Here is a 13,928-nt window from a genome sequence, read left to right as displayed (position 1 = left end):
ACAAAGGAGAAATGAAGGATAAAAGTAATGGCAAACAGTTCAAAGGAGAGGCGAAGATGAAGAGGATGAAAGGAGGTGCATGGAAACGGAAGGTACTTGGGAGCGAACTCGAATTAGGCTGTCCCGCTCCAGTCAAGCATTCTGTGTGAAATGGGATGGGCTTATGCGCTGCGCCTGGTTCATTACTCCCTCTCCGCCCCTCGCTCGTTGTTGCCAAGCTGTCATGCTGGCATGTTGCCTCAGCCTGAATGAACGAACTCGTTTAACTCAGACGTCTGAAAACTAAAGCGCATTAAGGCGCCTTAGGTTTGGAGGGTGGGGGTGGTCGTCGTCCTTCACTGGCTGACACCAGGCACCCCCCAGTCACTGCCTCCACCAGTCAACCCCCCCCCCCCCCCCCGACCCTTACCCGACTGTTGATGCTAAAACGCTGTTGTGAAATATCTGTTGTTCGCTAGGATGTGTCTGAGAGTGTCGCCCCCGCCCCCGAGTCCTCCCCAGTCCGCCTCTTCGTCCTGCATTGGCCTCTGGCCTGCTCTTGACCCTCGCCGAAGGGAGGGTTCCGTGGCATCCCCAGGGGTGGTGGAATTTGCGCCACACTCAGCGACTTTCAGTAGAGAAACCCCCGGTGCCTGCTCTCCCCCTGTAGACGGAATCTGCGCAACAACCGCAAGCGGCCCTGAGGGAGCGGCAGCAGCAGGTGCGCCGAAGGAGGCTTCACCCTCAGACGATAGAGGTATGGTGGCAGTGCCAGGGGCGGGGTCTGAGGGGCGCATATAGAGTGCGCTGTGAGGGCTGATGATAGGCTGCAAACACGGAATTAACGACCTCTCTCCTCTGCTACTGTTTTCGTCAGGTGAGGACCTTTTGATAGGATGTGGCTACTAGGACGGCCGACTTAAAAAACTGGGGGACCAGGTTCGAGTCTGGTAAGAGGCTCAGGTTCCTGTGATACTGGGCAAATCACGTAATCGCCCCGTGCCTACCAACAATTGAACGTATTCTTGTGTAACGCAAATGGTGCTCATGTAAAGCGCTCCAATACCTTTGGGTCGAGTTCCCGCTATATAAATCTGCAACAAAAAAAGCCCCCCCCCCCCCCTCTCTGACGATGGTCTAGCCTTCCTGTGGGCACCTAGAATAGAACTAGCCTATAGGCAGGGTCACTTGAGTGATGTGGCAGGAGAGTGCAAACTTTGCGCAGGGTTGACTAAATTATGGGGCAAGGCTAGGCAAATTGTGCGGTAATATCACATTTTGTCACACTATTACATTTTTTGTCATTTTTACACATTAACGCAGTTGGGCAAATGTTTCACCTCGTTGTTAAGTTGCAAAGTTGCAAAGGGCCTGTCATGGTGCAGCAACACATGTTGCCACGTTTTAATTTTAGTAACTTTTTGATTCGGTTAATCTAGAAACTTTTTTTTAAAAATCTAAAGAATATGCAGCAAACGATGGCTTAGGTGGCAAATCTATAATTATGAGGAAAATAAACCCGCGGAAATTCACATAATTGCAGGGGGGCTTTAATCAGGGCCGCCTTGCAGCAACAGAAAGGCTGGTTTGATAGGTCAGTTGTTGGGTTATTTTCTGACTGTTTGTGAGCTTGTTTTATGGTTTAGTGTGTCGATTTTTGCTGGTGATTTAACTGATAGTGCCATAAACATTGCCTGCACAAAGCATAGAACGCATACTTTGCAAAGCACCTATACAGCCTGTCTTTACAGGATCAAAGCTGCCCGGTTTGTAACTGTTAGCTACTTTTTTAGGTCGAGCCTGTGATGACTGCGCATGTGCAGTTTCACTGGCGAGATTTAATGATTATGGGGAGCTTTCACTAACGGGCTTTAACACCTTGGCTGCTAAGGGGTTTTCCCGCTGGGTGCTGCAGTACCAGATTTTCCATTGTTCATGACAAGGTCGACTCGTCATAAGCACAGGGCAGGTAAAACCCATGACGAGTTGACCTTGTCATTAGCAGGGAAGTGGTTAAGCCCCGTCCCTCCTTCCCATTGGTGGGCGTCACCGTTTATGCTATGCCATTGGGAAAGAGCTTGTGGTGACGTACACTTTTCTCTTTTTCTGCCGTCCCTCTTGGACGGACTGCCCTGACTTCCTTCTGGTGTAAAAGCTTTGTTATCTTTATAGGGTCAAATAGATGGCCTCATAAAGATAATAAACCTTTTACGCCAGAAGGACAGCAGGTCGAGGCCGGCCAAGTGGGACGGCAGAAAAAGACAAAAGTCAACGTCATGCCGAGCGCCCGTTTCTGGTCTCTTTAGCCGGCAAACAGGCCTCGCAAACATTAAAGGGTAAAAGGTGAACACCAACTGGTACATTCACGAAGACGCAAATAAAAGGTTTAAGGACATTTTGGTCTTGTTGAGACTGATACATGACAGAACTCATGACTGCAGGCGAGTACTTAGGGGCACCACCTGTTTCTAAAGTGCTTTGTATTACCCAAGAAAAAAATACCGTCCCTTACCATAAATACGTTTTGCACACACATGCGCACAACATGCCCAAGATCACAGGGCGTGCAAAGCGAAGCAGGGACATACAATCTGCCTTGTACATATTAAACACCCGATCCTTTCGCCGTCTTGTGATACGCTGTGGATGAGCCTTACCTTGCCACTGAGCCCCATGGGTTCCTCTTACTGGGGGATGGGGGAGAGAATACAAGCCCCCTGCACCGACTCTCAGCTCTGCGTTCCATCCTCCGGAGGGTCGGGGACCTCAGATGCCAGGGTCGGGAGCAGACCCTCAGGCTTTCTCGTGCTCTGAAGAACCCGCAAGTGTGGGGACCCGTCATTCCCCCGCAGGCGGCTCGCGGTCTTCGGCAGAGTCCTGGCCAGGGGGCCTTACTGCTGATATTTGCTCCCTCCACCTCACCTTCGGTCTCCCCACCAGGGCCCGCAGGTAGGCCACTATACTCTCCTTCCTCTGCCCCGCTCCATTATCTCCCCCACGGTCCCTAAAATGCACAAATGCAACTACAGATGTTCTGGGGGGGAAAGTTTAGCAAAAAATATAATTTACAAACACTATGTTCTCTAAAAAAAAAATTAACAACAAATTGTTGGCAGATATGCCCTCATAGATAGTGCTCAGAAGCCCCAGCATGAAGCGCTTCAGGAGGATTCAGGGCATGCGCTGCGGACTGTCTAGTGAGGAGTACGTGCCTGCCTGTTGCAGCGGATGAAGAGAGGGCGCTGCCCGGGTACCCGCCCCTAGGGTGCCCTGACTGGACTCCGGCATCATCCGTGGCTCGGAGCATCAGTGCAGCACCTCTCCTGGGCTGGGCGTCTGAGGAGGAGGGGGTGAGGGCGGGAGCTCCCTCCCCAGGTCCCGCTGCGCAGGAGGGACTGGGAGACGAGTCATACCAGGGCAGCCTGTCCTGGGGGAATAACCTGTGGTACTGGAAATTCTGGACTCGTGTCATAAACATCGTCGTATCATGACGATTTTGGTACTAACAGACCGGTAATGATTTGAATACTATGCATAAGCATTTTCGTCATGATCGAGTGACGAAATCACCCTGAAATCGAAGTTTTCGTCCTGAACCCTCGGGTTCCATTTTGTGAACGGCAGCCATTTTGTGATTGCCCTCACATAGCCAAATAACTAAGGCTAAATTCGATCTGAAGGACACGTACACCTTTGCTGACTCCTCTGTGACCTGGGCAATCTGACTCCACTGCCTGAAGCCAAACCTGTTCAGCCAGTTCCTTTTCCAGTGGCCGAATGAGATTAGCATCAAGGCACAACATGTCATAAACCGTTCATCGCACACAAACCATGCCTAATCTTACACACACCTGTCCCTGTTGCTTCTTTATGACCTGCTTTACGAGGAGGAGGTGCCCGTTTTTATTGGGGGTACGTCAAAATCTGATGAAAGTTCTGGGCCTTGCCGGGTAATTGATAATGGACTGGACAAACTGAAATGTGGGCTTGTCATCATGACTCTGCTTTTTATTTGTAGTGAAAATATGTGAATGGTCTACTGTAAAATAAGGAATGTTTGCCTGAAGCATATTATTTTGTATAAAAAGAGAAGGCTGGCTTTGTAAATTTGAGCAGTCTCCTGAGAACATACGTGCTGTTGTACTTCTAGGATACCTGTTACTGGTTGCAGCCAATAAATACGATCTTTGACTTCACCAAGAAGACTCTGTGTTTCTGTAGTCTGAAACAGGAAGGACTCGAAGTCTTTGGGTGTTCTCCCTGGCACCGCTGGGTTCTTAAAAACCCGGTATTTCAGTTGGCGCCCAACGTGAGGCGGTATCAGCGGTACCGGTCCAAGCCAGAGGTTCGTGAGGAGCTTCGTGTGAAAATTCTGGAGGAAGGCCAGCCACTTCATTGACCCCGGTATGTCGACGTGGTCCGAAAGTCTTTGCTGCGAGGTTCCCGCGTCCCGACGGCTACGAAGGACTGCTGCCCTGACTATCGCCCTGTTTTGGATCCTTGATGATTGGTAGAGTGAAACGATAGATGAGTCTTCTGGTGACGTCATCGATACCTCAGTTAAGTATAAGTGGAGCGTCTCCCAGTCCTTAGTTTGGTTCTTAGTTTGGTATCCCCATGGGATCTTTGATTTGGAACTTGCAAGTGCCAAAGCCGAAGGACTCGTGTATTCACGAGACTATCGTATTCGATAATCCTTTGAACTTTGAAGCTAGACTAGAGAGCGAAGATGCCTGGTCTTAGCAGACTTGGAAATTTGTTTTGTCTTGGTTGTAATAGGGATTCCCGGTTGGAGGACTCGTGTCCGGTTCCTCCGATTGGAACTCCGACCTATGAATTATATGTGAAACATGGCGTAGGCCCTATCACATATAACGAAGTATGGATCCAATACACCAGAAAGGATGGTGTTTTAAAATGGCCCCAATATGGCAGCAAAAGAACTTGAAAAAGATCCTTTAATGTCACACTTGTTGAGCTCGCCACCCCCTTATGCGCAGAGTGCCACAGCACCTCCACAACCTTTAGTTGTGCAACCTCCGATTATTGTGCCTCAGGTTCTTCCACAACGCCAGCTCCTTTTCAGTTGGCCTCTACTATTGTGGCGCAGCCCCCTCAAGGGCCGCCGACTTTGCTACCTGCTCCATCTATACTTCCTATGACTCTGCCTACTGCATCTGCTGCCTCTTCTGGTTCTCCTTCTGATACTGCCTCTGCGTCTGCCTCTGTTTTTCCTCCTGTTCTTTTGTCAACTCCTCCTTCTGTTCGACAGAGAATGACTGATACAGTTGTCAACCTTCTATCTCCTTTCTTTGGAGCAGCTAGAATGACCCCTGTTTCAACACACAAGCAGTTGCGTAGTCAATTGCCTGACTCTAGAGAGCGGGAAATATAGGATCATTTGGCACATAAATGGGTTACAGACCCGATAAGATACGAACTAGAATCTATTATGGATGTCTTCCATCAGTGGGAAGCATCGAAACAGAGATACGTTTTTGAGAAAATGTATGTTTTCCTTTGCGAGGAATTGGAGGAAAATAATTTGGAATCCAATATGTCTGAGTTGTATCGTGTACGGTTCGAGTTTGCAAAAGGCACAATTGTAGGTTCTGATGTTAAGAAAGCAGTTGCGACATTATTATCGTTTAGGAGCGATAGTATTTCCCAGTCGTTGCTTGAGTCCGATTTTTCCGTTAAGAAGAAAGCAAGACAATATCCCATGAGAGAGGTTCCCCCAGTTTGGAGGGAAGGGGACGCAAATGCTAATCCCGCCATTCCGCCACATTTTCAGCGTGTGTGGGTACATGTTCCATGGAAGCGAGCTGAAGTGGCTCTTAAACAGACATTGCCTGATCCCCGTAAAAATCCTGCAGGATATTACAAGGAATTATCACAGACTGCAGGCTCCTGCATCATGAATTTAGCCAATATAGACATGTTGTTTGGAAATGTTGTTCCACAGCCTTTATGGGGAAAGATTCGTCATGCGGACCAAGATCAAGAGTTAGGCGACACATGGGTTAATATTGCTGCTGCTGATGGCAGACAAGTAGGTGGTGCTAAGCCCGAGCCTTTAGTAGCAGACCTTCCTGGTAGGATTATTACATATATGAAGACTTTAATGCCCGAATTGCGTGTTAATTGGGACAAGTTGTCTGCGTGTAAACAGAAGAAAGATGAGACTGTGTCTGACTTTTTCACGCGGTTTGAAGAGACTTTCGTAGATCATAGTGGTCAGGATATGGCTACTGGGGGCTGCCAGAGATTGTTTGTTGACAAATTTGTACATAATTTGCTTCCTGAACTGTGTAATAAGTTAACGGATTCTGAGAGTGCTTGGGCTGTTTCCACGTCAGCACAGATTTTAGCTACGGCCCAGTACTATGAAAATAGGCGCAAAGATGAGTTAGAGAAAGCGAATAAAAAGACTAAGGAATTGAAGACTAAAGTTCTTCTACAGCAAGCTTATCCACCACGTACTAATAATCAGCATGATTATCAGCAACCTCAGCAATATTCGAGGAACTCGCAAAGAAACAAGTCTTCTCAACAACGTTTACCGTATGGACCCAATCAGTGTGCGTATTGTAAAGAAGAGGGTCATTTCAAGAGTAGTTGTCCGGTTTTGTTACAGCTTACGAATGGTGCTTCTGGTGCAAGAGGTCGAGGTGTTCAACAAGCTCCTAGAGGTAGGGGACGTGGAAATTTCCCCCAGAACGCTCGTTCCTTCCCGCCTCAGAATTCGATGAATAGTTTCGACCAGCAGAACAACGCGTTTGCTAAGACGGCACAGTACTATGCTGATGACTACTATGCAGAAGATGAGAATATGGAAGGTAATGATTGCTAGGACAGCCATGGACAAAGAGAGGGAGTTGTTTCAGTTACAGTAGATCAGAGTGGACCTTATGTTGAGGTGATTACATCAGGTGTGTCAGAGCCTTTTCTGTTGGATACTGGTGCTACAAAGAGTTCTATTATGCACTCAAAACTCCCTGGCGCACCTTTGTCTGGCGAAATGAACGTTTCAGTAGGTTTCTCTGGCGCCCCGGTTAGGAATCCGATTACTAGTCCTATGTCCCTTTCTGTTGGACCTTGTGAATTCGAAGCACCCCTTATTCTTACATCAGGTTGTGGTGAAAACTTGTTGGGATTGGATCTGTTGAAAAGATTATATGCGACTTTGTACTGTTCTCCTTCGGGAGTACAACTTACACTGGGTAAGAAAGTGGTTTCTCCGATGTATTTGTCGAAGGATAAACTTCCGACAGAATTGTCTTCTCTTCCGGATATTCTTTGGGCTACTGGTCCTAATGATGCGGGTCTCTTGGAAATAGCGCCATATGTTGTAACATTGAAAGCCAATGTTAAAATGCCACGTATTCCCCAATACAAGATCTCTAGTGAAGGTGAAAAGGTGTTGTTAGCGATCATTTATGATCTGATTGAAAAAGATGTAATTGAAGAGACAAGAGGCAACATTTGTAATAGTCCTGTTCTGCCTGTTTTGAAGCGTACTGACCCTTCTCAACCACCTGTTTACAGGTTTGTGATTGATCTTAGGAAGGTCAATAAAATAGTTGTGCCACAGTTTCCAGTTGTCCCTGATATCACTGCACTATTGACTAGGATTCCAGCTTCCGCAACTTGGTTCTCGGTGATTGACTTGAAGAATGCTTTCTTCAGTATCCCGATTGCCGAGGAGAGCAGGGATATTTTTGGCTTCAGTTTAGGAGGCCGAAGCTTCCGCTTCAAACGCGCTCCTCAAGGCTACTATGAAAGTCCATCAATATACAGTCTGGCTTTAAAAACACAGCTTGATACAATTGTTTTACCTGACGGCGCTACACTTGTTCAGTACGTCGACGATTTGCTAATCGCTGAAGATACTGAGGAAATTTGTAAAGAAGCCACATTGTCGTTGTTACCTCATTTGTGTGATCTGCATCACAAAGTCTCTCTTTCAAAATTGCAATATTGTCGACAAGAAGTGACCTACTTAGGTCACCTGTTATCGAAGGAGGGAAGGAAACTGACCCCAGAAAGAACTGACCCCAGAAAGAATTTAGGCAATTGCAAAATTGAGTGTGCCAAGGACACAGAGAGAAGTGCGTGCTTTCTTGGGCATTACATCATATTGCAGACAATGGACACCGAATTTTTCCTTATTGGCCAAATCTTTGGTAGCATTAACTTGTAAAGATACACCGAATCCCATCCCATGGTCTGAAGAGTGTCAGAAAAGTTTTTCCGAATTGCGTGATGCATTGTGTTCGGCTCCTGTGTTGGGTACCCCCGACTACAGTAAGCCCTTTACGTTGTATGTCCATGAGAAAGAAGGTTGTGCATTGTCAGTGTTGACACAGTCTTTTGGGGGCAAACAACGTCCATGCGCGTATTTTTCGTCGACTTTAGATCCGGTAGCTAAGGCGTTGCCGAGTTGCTTAAAGAGCCACTGCGGCAGCAGCTGTTTCTATTCGACAGTCTGCTGGGTTAGTGATGAATAACATGTTAATTGTGATGGTCCCGCATGCAGTGGACACTCTGTTAAACAGAACAAAGACACAGCACTTAACTAGTGCTCGATTGTCAGGTTATGAGCTGACACTGTTAGCGAGTCATGTGCACATAAAGAGGTGCAATACGTTGAATCCAGCCACGTTATTGCCGATTTCAGCAGAGACAGATCCAATCAAGTTGCTGCATTTTCATCCCAGACAACACTCCGACAGTATACCAGGCCATTTCCAAACTGCATAAGATCTCTGAATCCATTCACGTGGATGAAGGAGACAGGTCATTGATGGGGTGGTTCTGGGAACTGATATCTGCCTGGGGATGGAAGATTCTGATAGTCATTGGGATGATCTTAGCCATTCTTTTCCTGTTCTGTCTGTGTGTACAGTGTGCTCCTGCAATATGTGGCCTCTGTGTTACATCATGTGTAAGGAAACCTGTATCAAGAAACAAGCTAAGTAATAGGATGATGCTACCGCAACATCTCGATTACTTTATGAATATAGACCTGGACTCAGATTAACGTGAGTATAGGTTATTGCCAATGTAAGGGCAAAAGGAGGGTCTGTGGTACTGAAAATTCTGGACTTGTGTCATAAACATCGTCGTATCATGACGATTTTGGTACTAACAGACTGGCAATGATTTGAATACTATGCATAAGCATTTTCGTCATGATCGAGTGACGAAATCACCCTGAAATCAAAGTTTTCGTCCTGAACGCTCGGGCTCCATTTTGTGAACGGCAGCCATTTTGTGATTGCCCTCACATAGCCAAATAACTAAGGCTAAATTCGATCTGAAGGACACGTACACCTTTGCTGACTCCTCTGTGACCTGGGCAAGCTGACTCCACTGCCTGAAGCCAAACCTGTTCAGCCAGTTCCTTTCCCAGTGGCCGAATGAGATTAGCATCAAGGCACAACATGTCATAAACGTTCATCGCACACAAACCATGCCTAATCTTACACACACCTGTCCCTGTTTCTTCTTTATGACCTGCTTTACGAGGAGGAGGTGCCCGTTTTTATTGGGGGTACGTCAATATCTGATTAAAGTTCTGGGCCTTGCCGGGTAATTGATAATGGACTGGACAAACTGAAATGTGGGCTTGTCATCATGACTCTGCTTTTTCTTTGTAGTGAAAATATGTGAATGGTCTACTGTAAAATAAGGAATGTTTGCCTGAAGCATATTATTTTGTATAAAAAGAGAAGGCTGGCTTTGTAAATTTGTGCAGTCTCCTGAGAACATACATGCTGTTGTACTTCTAGGATACCTGTTACTGGTTGCAGCCAATAAATACGATCTTTGACTTCACCAAGAAGACTCTGTGTTTCTGTAGTCTGAAACAGGAAGGACTCGAAGTCTTTGGGTGTTCTCCCTGGCACCGCTGGGTTCTTAAGAACCCAGTACTTCAAACCCTACAACTCCACGATACCTCCCTGCCTCATCGCCATGTCCTGCCTCTCACACCAACCTGTCCCCTCTTTCTTTTGCCAGCCCCCACCTCTCATCAGCATGTACCCTCTGGTCTGCACAACCTTTCTCCCCTCACCTTCATACTTCTATTCCCACACCAGGAAGCCATCGGGGACATAACGTGGGCCCCTGCAGCTCAGGGGCCCCGGATGTGGTTTAATGGCTAGAACGGCCGAATTTGACACTGGAGAACCAGGGTCGAGTCTGGCAGGAGGCTCTAGCATCCTGTGATTCTGGGCAAATTACTTAATCGTTCCATGCATAAAAAAAAATTCAAAATGTCCATCTGTAATGCAACTAACTGGTGCTCATGTAAAGCGCTCTGATACCTTCGGGTCGAGTTCGCTCTATATAACACCTTCAGGAGGCCCCCATTCAACATCAAGGCCAATGAATAAACGAGAGATATTGGTGACTCAGGACCCATTCATTACACTCTGCATCATTTTGCTTCTTGCATTGTCTGCAAGTCAGTGGCGGACCTAAACAGGTGCAACTCAGAGGCCGGGAGGGCACAGCCAATGACCCGTAGGCATTCAAAGCCTTTCTTAAGAGGTTGATACCTGTGTGTGTGTGTGTGTGTATATGTCAAGGGCATGTTACTTAGGCTGTGGCTTAAAGGCTCTACCAAACAAGGACCGCCTGTGGAAAAGCCTTTTCTTGATACCTGGCAGGGCTTTAAGTGTGCCGGGTCTCACCGGTGCTGAGCACCAGCAGTTTTTTAAAGGGGTCCTCGAAACGGGTCCCTATTGGGCTCTGTTTTATGCCCTAGCACAGGCAGTCCGTTTTTCCATGGACTTCAGTAACAGCAGGCACATCGATGTTTGTGTGCTCACACAGCTCACTTCTCACTATTGGAGAAGATACAGCATGACGTCATGCCAGGGGAGCGTTGTAGAGGAAGGGAAATCCTTTAACCCCTTCACTGCGGCGGCTATTCCGCCGCAGTGCTAGGGGGTGAGGCGGCTGCGCGGCGGGCGCATGCTGGTGGCGGAACCGCTCCGTCACCAGCCGCGGTTGCGCTGTGCTCATGACGGAGCGGTTCCGTCACGGCCCCGCCCGCTCAATGGAACGCTCAGCGCAGGCGCGGAATCCGCGCCGCACAGGCGTGCTGAGCAGGCCGTGATGGAACCGCTCTGTCATCAGCACTGCGCGACCGCGGCTGATGACAGAGTGGTTCCGTCACCAGCAGGGGAGGGGTTAAAGAGAGTCATTTTCTCTCTGGATTTTCCATTCTCTTTTTGAAAGTCAGGAGCAGCAACATTTTCGTGGTCACCAGGGCTTTAAGTGGAAGCTTTTTCAAAATTAAATACAAGCCATAGTTGCTGCCTATTTATCTTATGCGACGAACAACCACTGACAAAGCCAATCATCATGACTTGTAGGTATAATGTTATTTGTTGTATCAAATATCTGAATGCAGTGACAGAAACAGCAAAATACGATTCGGGCGGCACACTTTGCTTAGCACAGATTTAAGCCTACCTGTTTTATGCCACGTCCTTAATTACATTGGCCACTCCCCTTTTGGAGGCCCCCAGTTTTTTTATTCCACTTAACACCTTAGATGCGGCGCAAATATCCCTCCCCAGTGCTGCGCTGTCCATTGGAACTAGTGCTGAATGGACGTCCAATGGTCGTGCGCAGCACTGGGGAGGTAGTGCTGCCGTCGGCCAACGCCCCGACGCAGCACTTAAGAGGTTAAAGCCCAGATATCTGGAAACTACAACATCAACACATACTCTATTAATTTGTAAGTTACCTCAAACTTTCATTTTCCACCAGTTTCCAAAATACCCATGATTCATCTTCATTTCCTCAGTGCATTGATTTAAGTCTACAATCCTGCCGGATACTTTCTCTTCAGACCTCATCACCAGGGCTTGTAGGCCGATGTTGCCAACTCTGGAACAGTTTGGTTTTCATCACCATCATTTTCAAAAATGATCAGTCAACATTGGAACCGGTTATAGGGAAAATAAAAAGGCCTCCAGGGCTGCACCTGTGTGAGGCAGAGAGTTAAAACGTAAAAGTGTTTATGAGAAACAGGAACTAAAGAACATAATGATATGAGCGAAATAATGCTCAGTGTAAGGGAGTTCAAGTTTTTGCGAAGGGCAAGTTCGCGGGTTTTGCAGGGAAAAGGAGGATTTCAAAGAGGGGATGGAATGTGTGCATGCGTTTTTTAGAGGAACATTCCATTGTAAAGTGAGGGTGTGAGTGCATGTGAATTAAAATGGGAGTGTAAGAGGACTGTGTGGAACAGAAAGGAGGGATTTTGAGTGAAGGGTGTGAGAGTTTGAGGAGATGGGACTATGATTTATGGAAGTAAGATATGAGAAATGAGTGTATGAGAAAAGACAGCGAGACGTCTGTCAGGAAAGGTTGTGTGGTGAGCTTGAGTGGAGTGAGAGGGTAGAGAGCCCAGGGGATCAACAGAGGAATGGGTGTACAATGAAAAGAGTGAGAGAGAGAAAGGGGGGTGAAGGGTTGAGGCGAGAAAATGTGAGGGGCTCATACAATTAACAAGCATTGAAAATGCAATAGGTCTCGCCTTTGATTAAGTAAATCCATTTGCTTTGCTAATGGTATTGTATAGCAAAGCAAATGGCTTTAACTTAATGAAAGGCGAGACCTATTGCATTTTTAATGCTTGTTTACCTATCCGATTTGCTAACAGAGGCCACCTTTATTTTTGTACCCAGACCTTTTTTCTGTCCCAGTCTGATCCTGTGAGAATTCATGGGGCCATCAGAAGTGAGCATGTCATTAAGTATTTGAGAGAGTGGAGGCCTCTGCCAGAGTCAGGCTTGGCCGTAAGAGCCAAACATGAGCCTACCATCAGAATATTTGTTATGTAAATTGTTCAATAAATGACAAAAACTTTAAAATTCAATTTGTAAGTTCTTTTAACATTTGCAAGTCTTTAAGCTTGGTATATTAGAATATAGCACTGCAAATACATCGAGCAACATTTATCGATTGAATAATCTTTATTCGGCAAATTTTCACCATAAAAGAACACAATATATAAACATTTCACTTCTGATAAAAGATTATATAATACAGTAAAAGCAATGACACAACATTCACAGTTTACTAGCAGAAAAATCATCCTTAGCTAGTGGACTTTCCGGTTTGGAGTTTCAACAAACGGCAACGTGTCCTCCACGCATTTCCTAGGAATTTAGCCACCCCACAGATCATACTGGCAGATGAAGAGTCTGTAGAGAGGACACGTAATGCCTGGCTATGGCACCTCAGTCCTAGTTCCCTACAGACAGGTTTCAACCAGAATTTCCGTGCCCCTTTGTAAGAAGGGCACGCGAAGAACAGGTGAGCCACCGATTCCTTAGGGGCCGCACAACCCGGGCAACCCTGCGAGCTAGCGTCTGTATTCTTCCATTTACCCGTAAACTCATACACCGGGAGCGTCCCATATCTCAATTTTAGGTACAGCACTCGATCCAGTGGTTTAGTTATTAAATCTAGAAAGGGTTCCATTTTGCGCGTACACTTAATAGACAAAAATTGATCAGTGAGAGAGCCCAATTTCCTAGACCTCATAACGTTGTTCTGTACCCAGTCCCAGTATAGTTTTTTTATGACTTCTTTCGGAGGTGGTGATTGCAACTCCCATGCCTCTCTGAGACCCAAAGTGAAAACCAATTCCTTCAGGTTATTTAACCACGCTATTTTTTTACAGGTGTCCAGTACAAGTAGTTCATCTAGCCCTTCTGCATACTTTGCCAGCTCTTCAGTTCTTCGTAATCGGGACCAAAATAACAACGGACGGAGCCTCACCAAATCCTTTACTGATTTCCTGCCCAGATCTAATCTTAATGGGATCATTGGGGTGGAGGTAGGAAGGGCTACCACTTTCCTAAAAAAATTGTTTTCCGCCGTCATCAAGTCAGAAATCCCTTCAAACCCCCACAACTCCGAGC

General features: G+C 46.7%; 1 protein-coding gene across 3 annotated transcripts in view; it reads left to right on the top strand.

The window, feature by feature from the left end:
- The first annotated feature begins 449 nt into the window (after positions 1-449).
- LOC147703526 (membrane-spanning 4-domains subfamily A member 4A-like) overlaps positions 450-13,928 on the top strand; it is a 420,042-nt gene continuing 406,563 nt past the window's right edge. For 2 of the 3 annotated variants that reach the window (XM_086931895.1, XM_086931896.1), the window contains exon 1: positions 450-736. The gene's annotated coding sequence lies outside the window, so the exon portion shown is untranslated. The remainder of the gene's footprint in view (positions 737-13,928) is intronic. The other variant, XM_086931897.1, reaches the window with a different exon arrangement.

The sequence above is a fragment of the Lissotriton vulgaris genome, chromosome 7 (genome assembly GCF_964263255.1).
Source record: "Lissotriton vulgaris chromosome 7, aLisVul1.2, whole genome shotgun sequence".
Classification (NCBI taxonomy): Eukaryota; Metazoa; Chordata; class Amphibia; order Caudata; family Salamandridae; genus Lissotriton; species Lissotriton vulgaris.
This window is presented reverse-complemented; position numbering and strand designations above follow the sequence as displayed.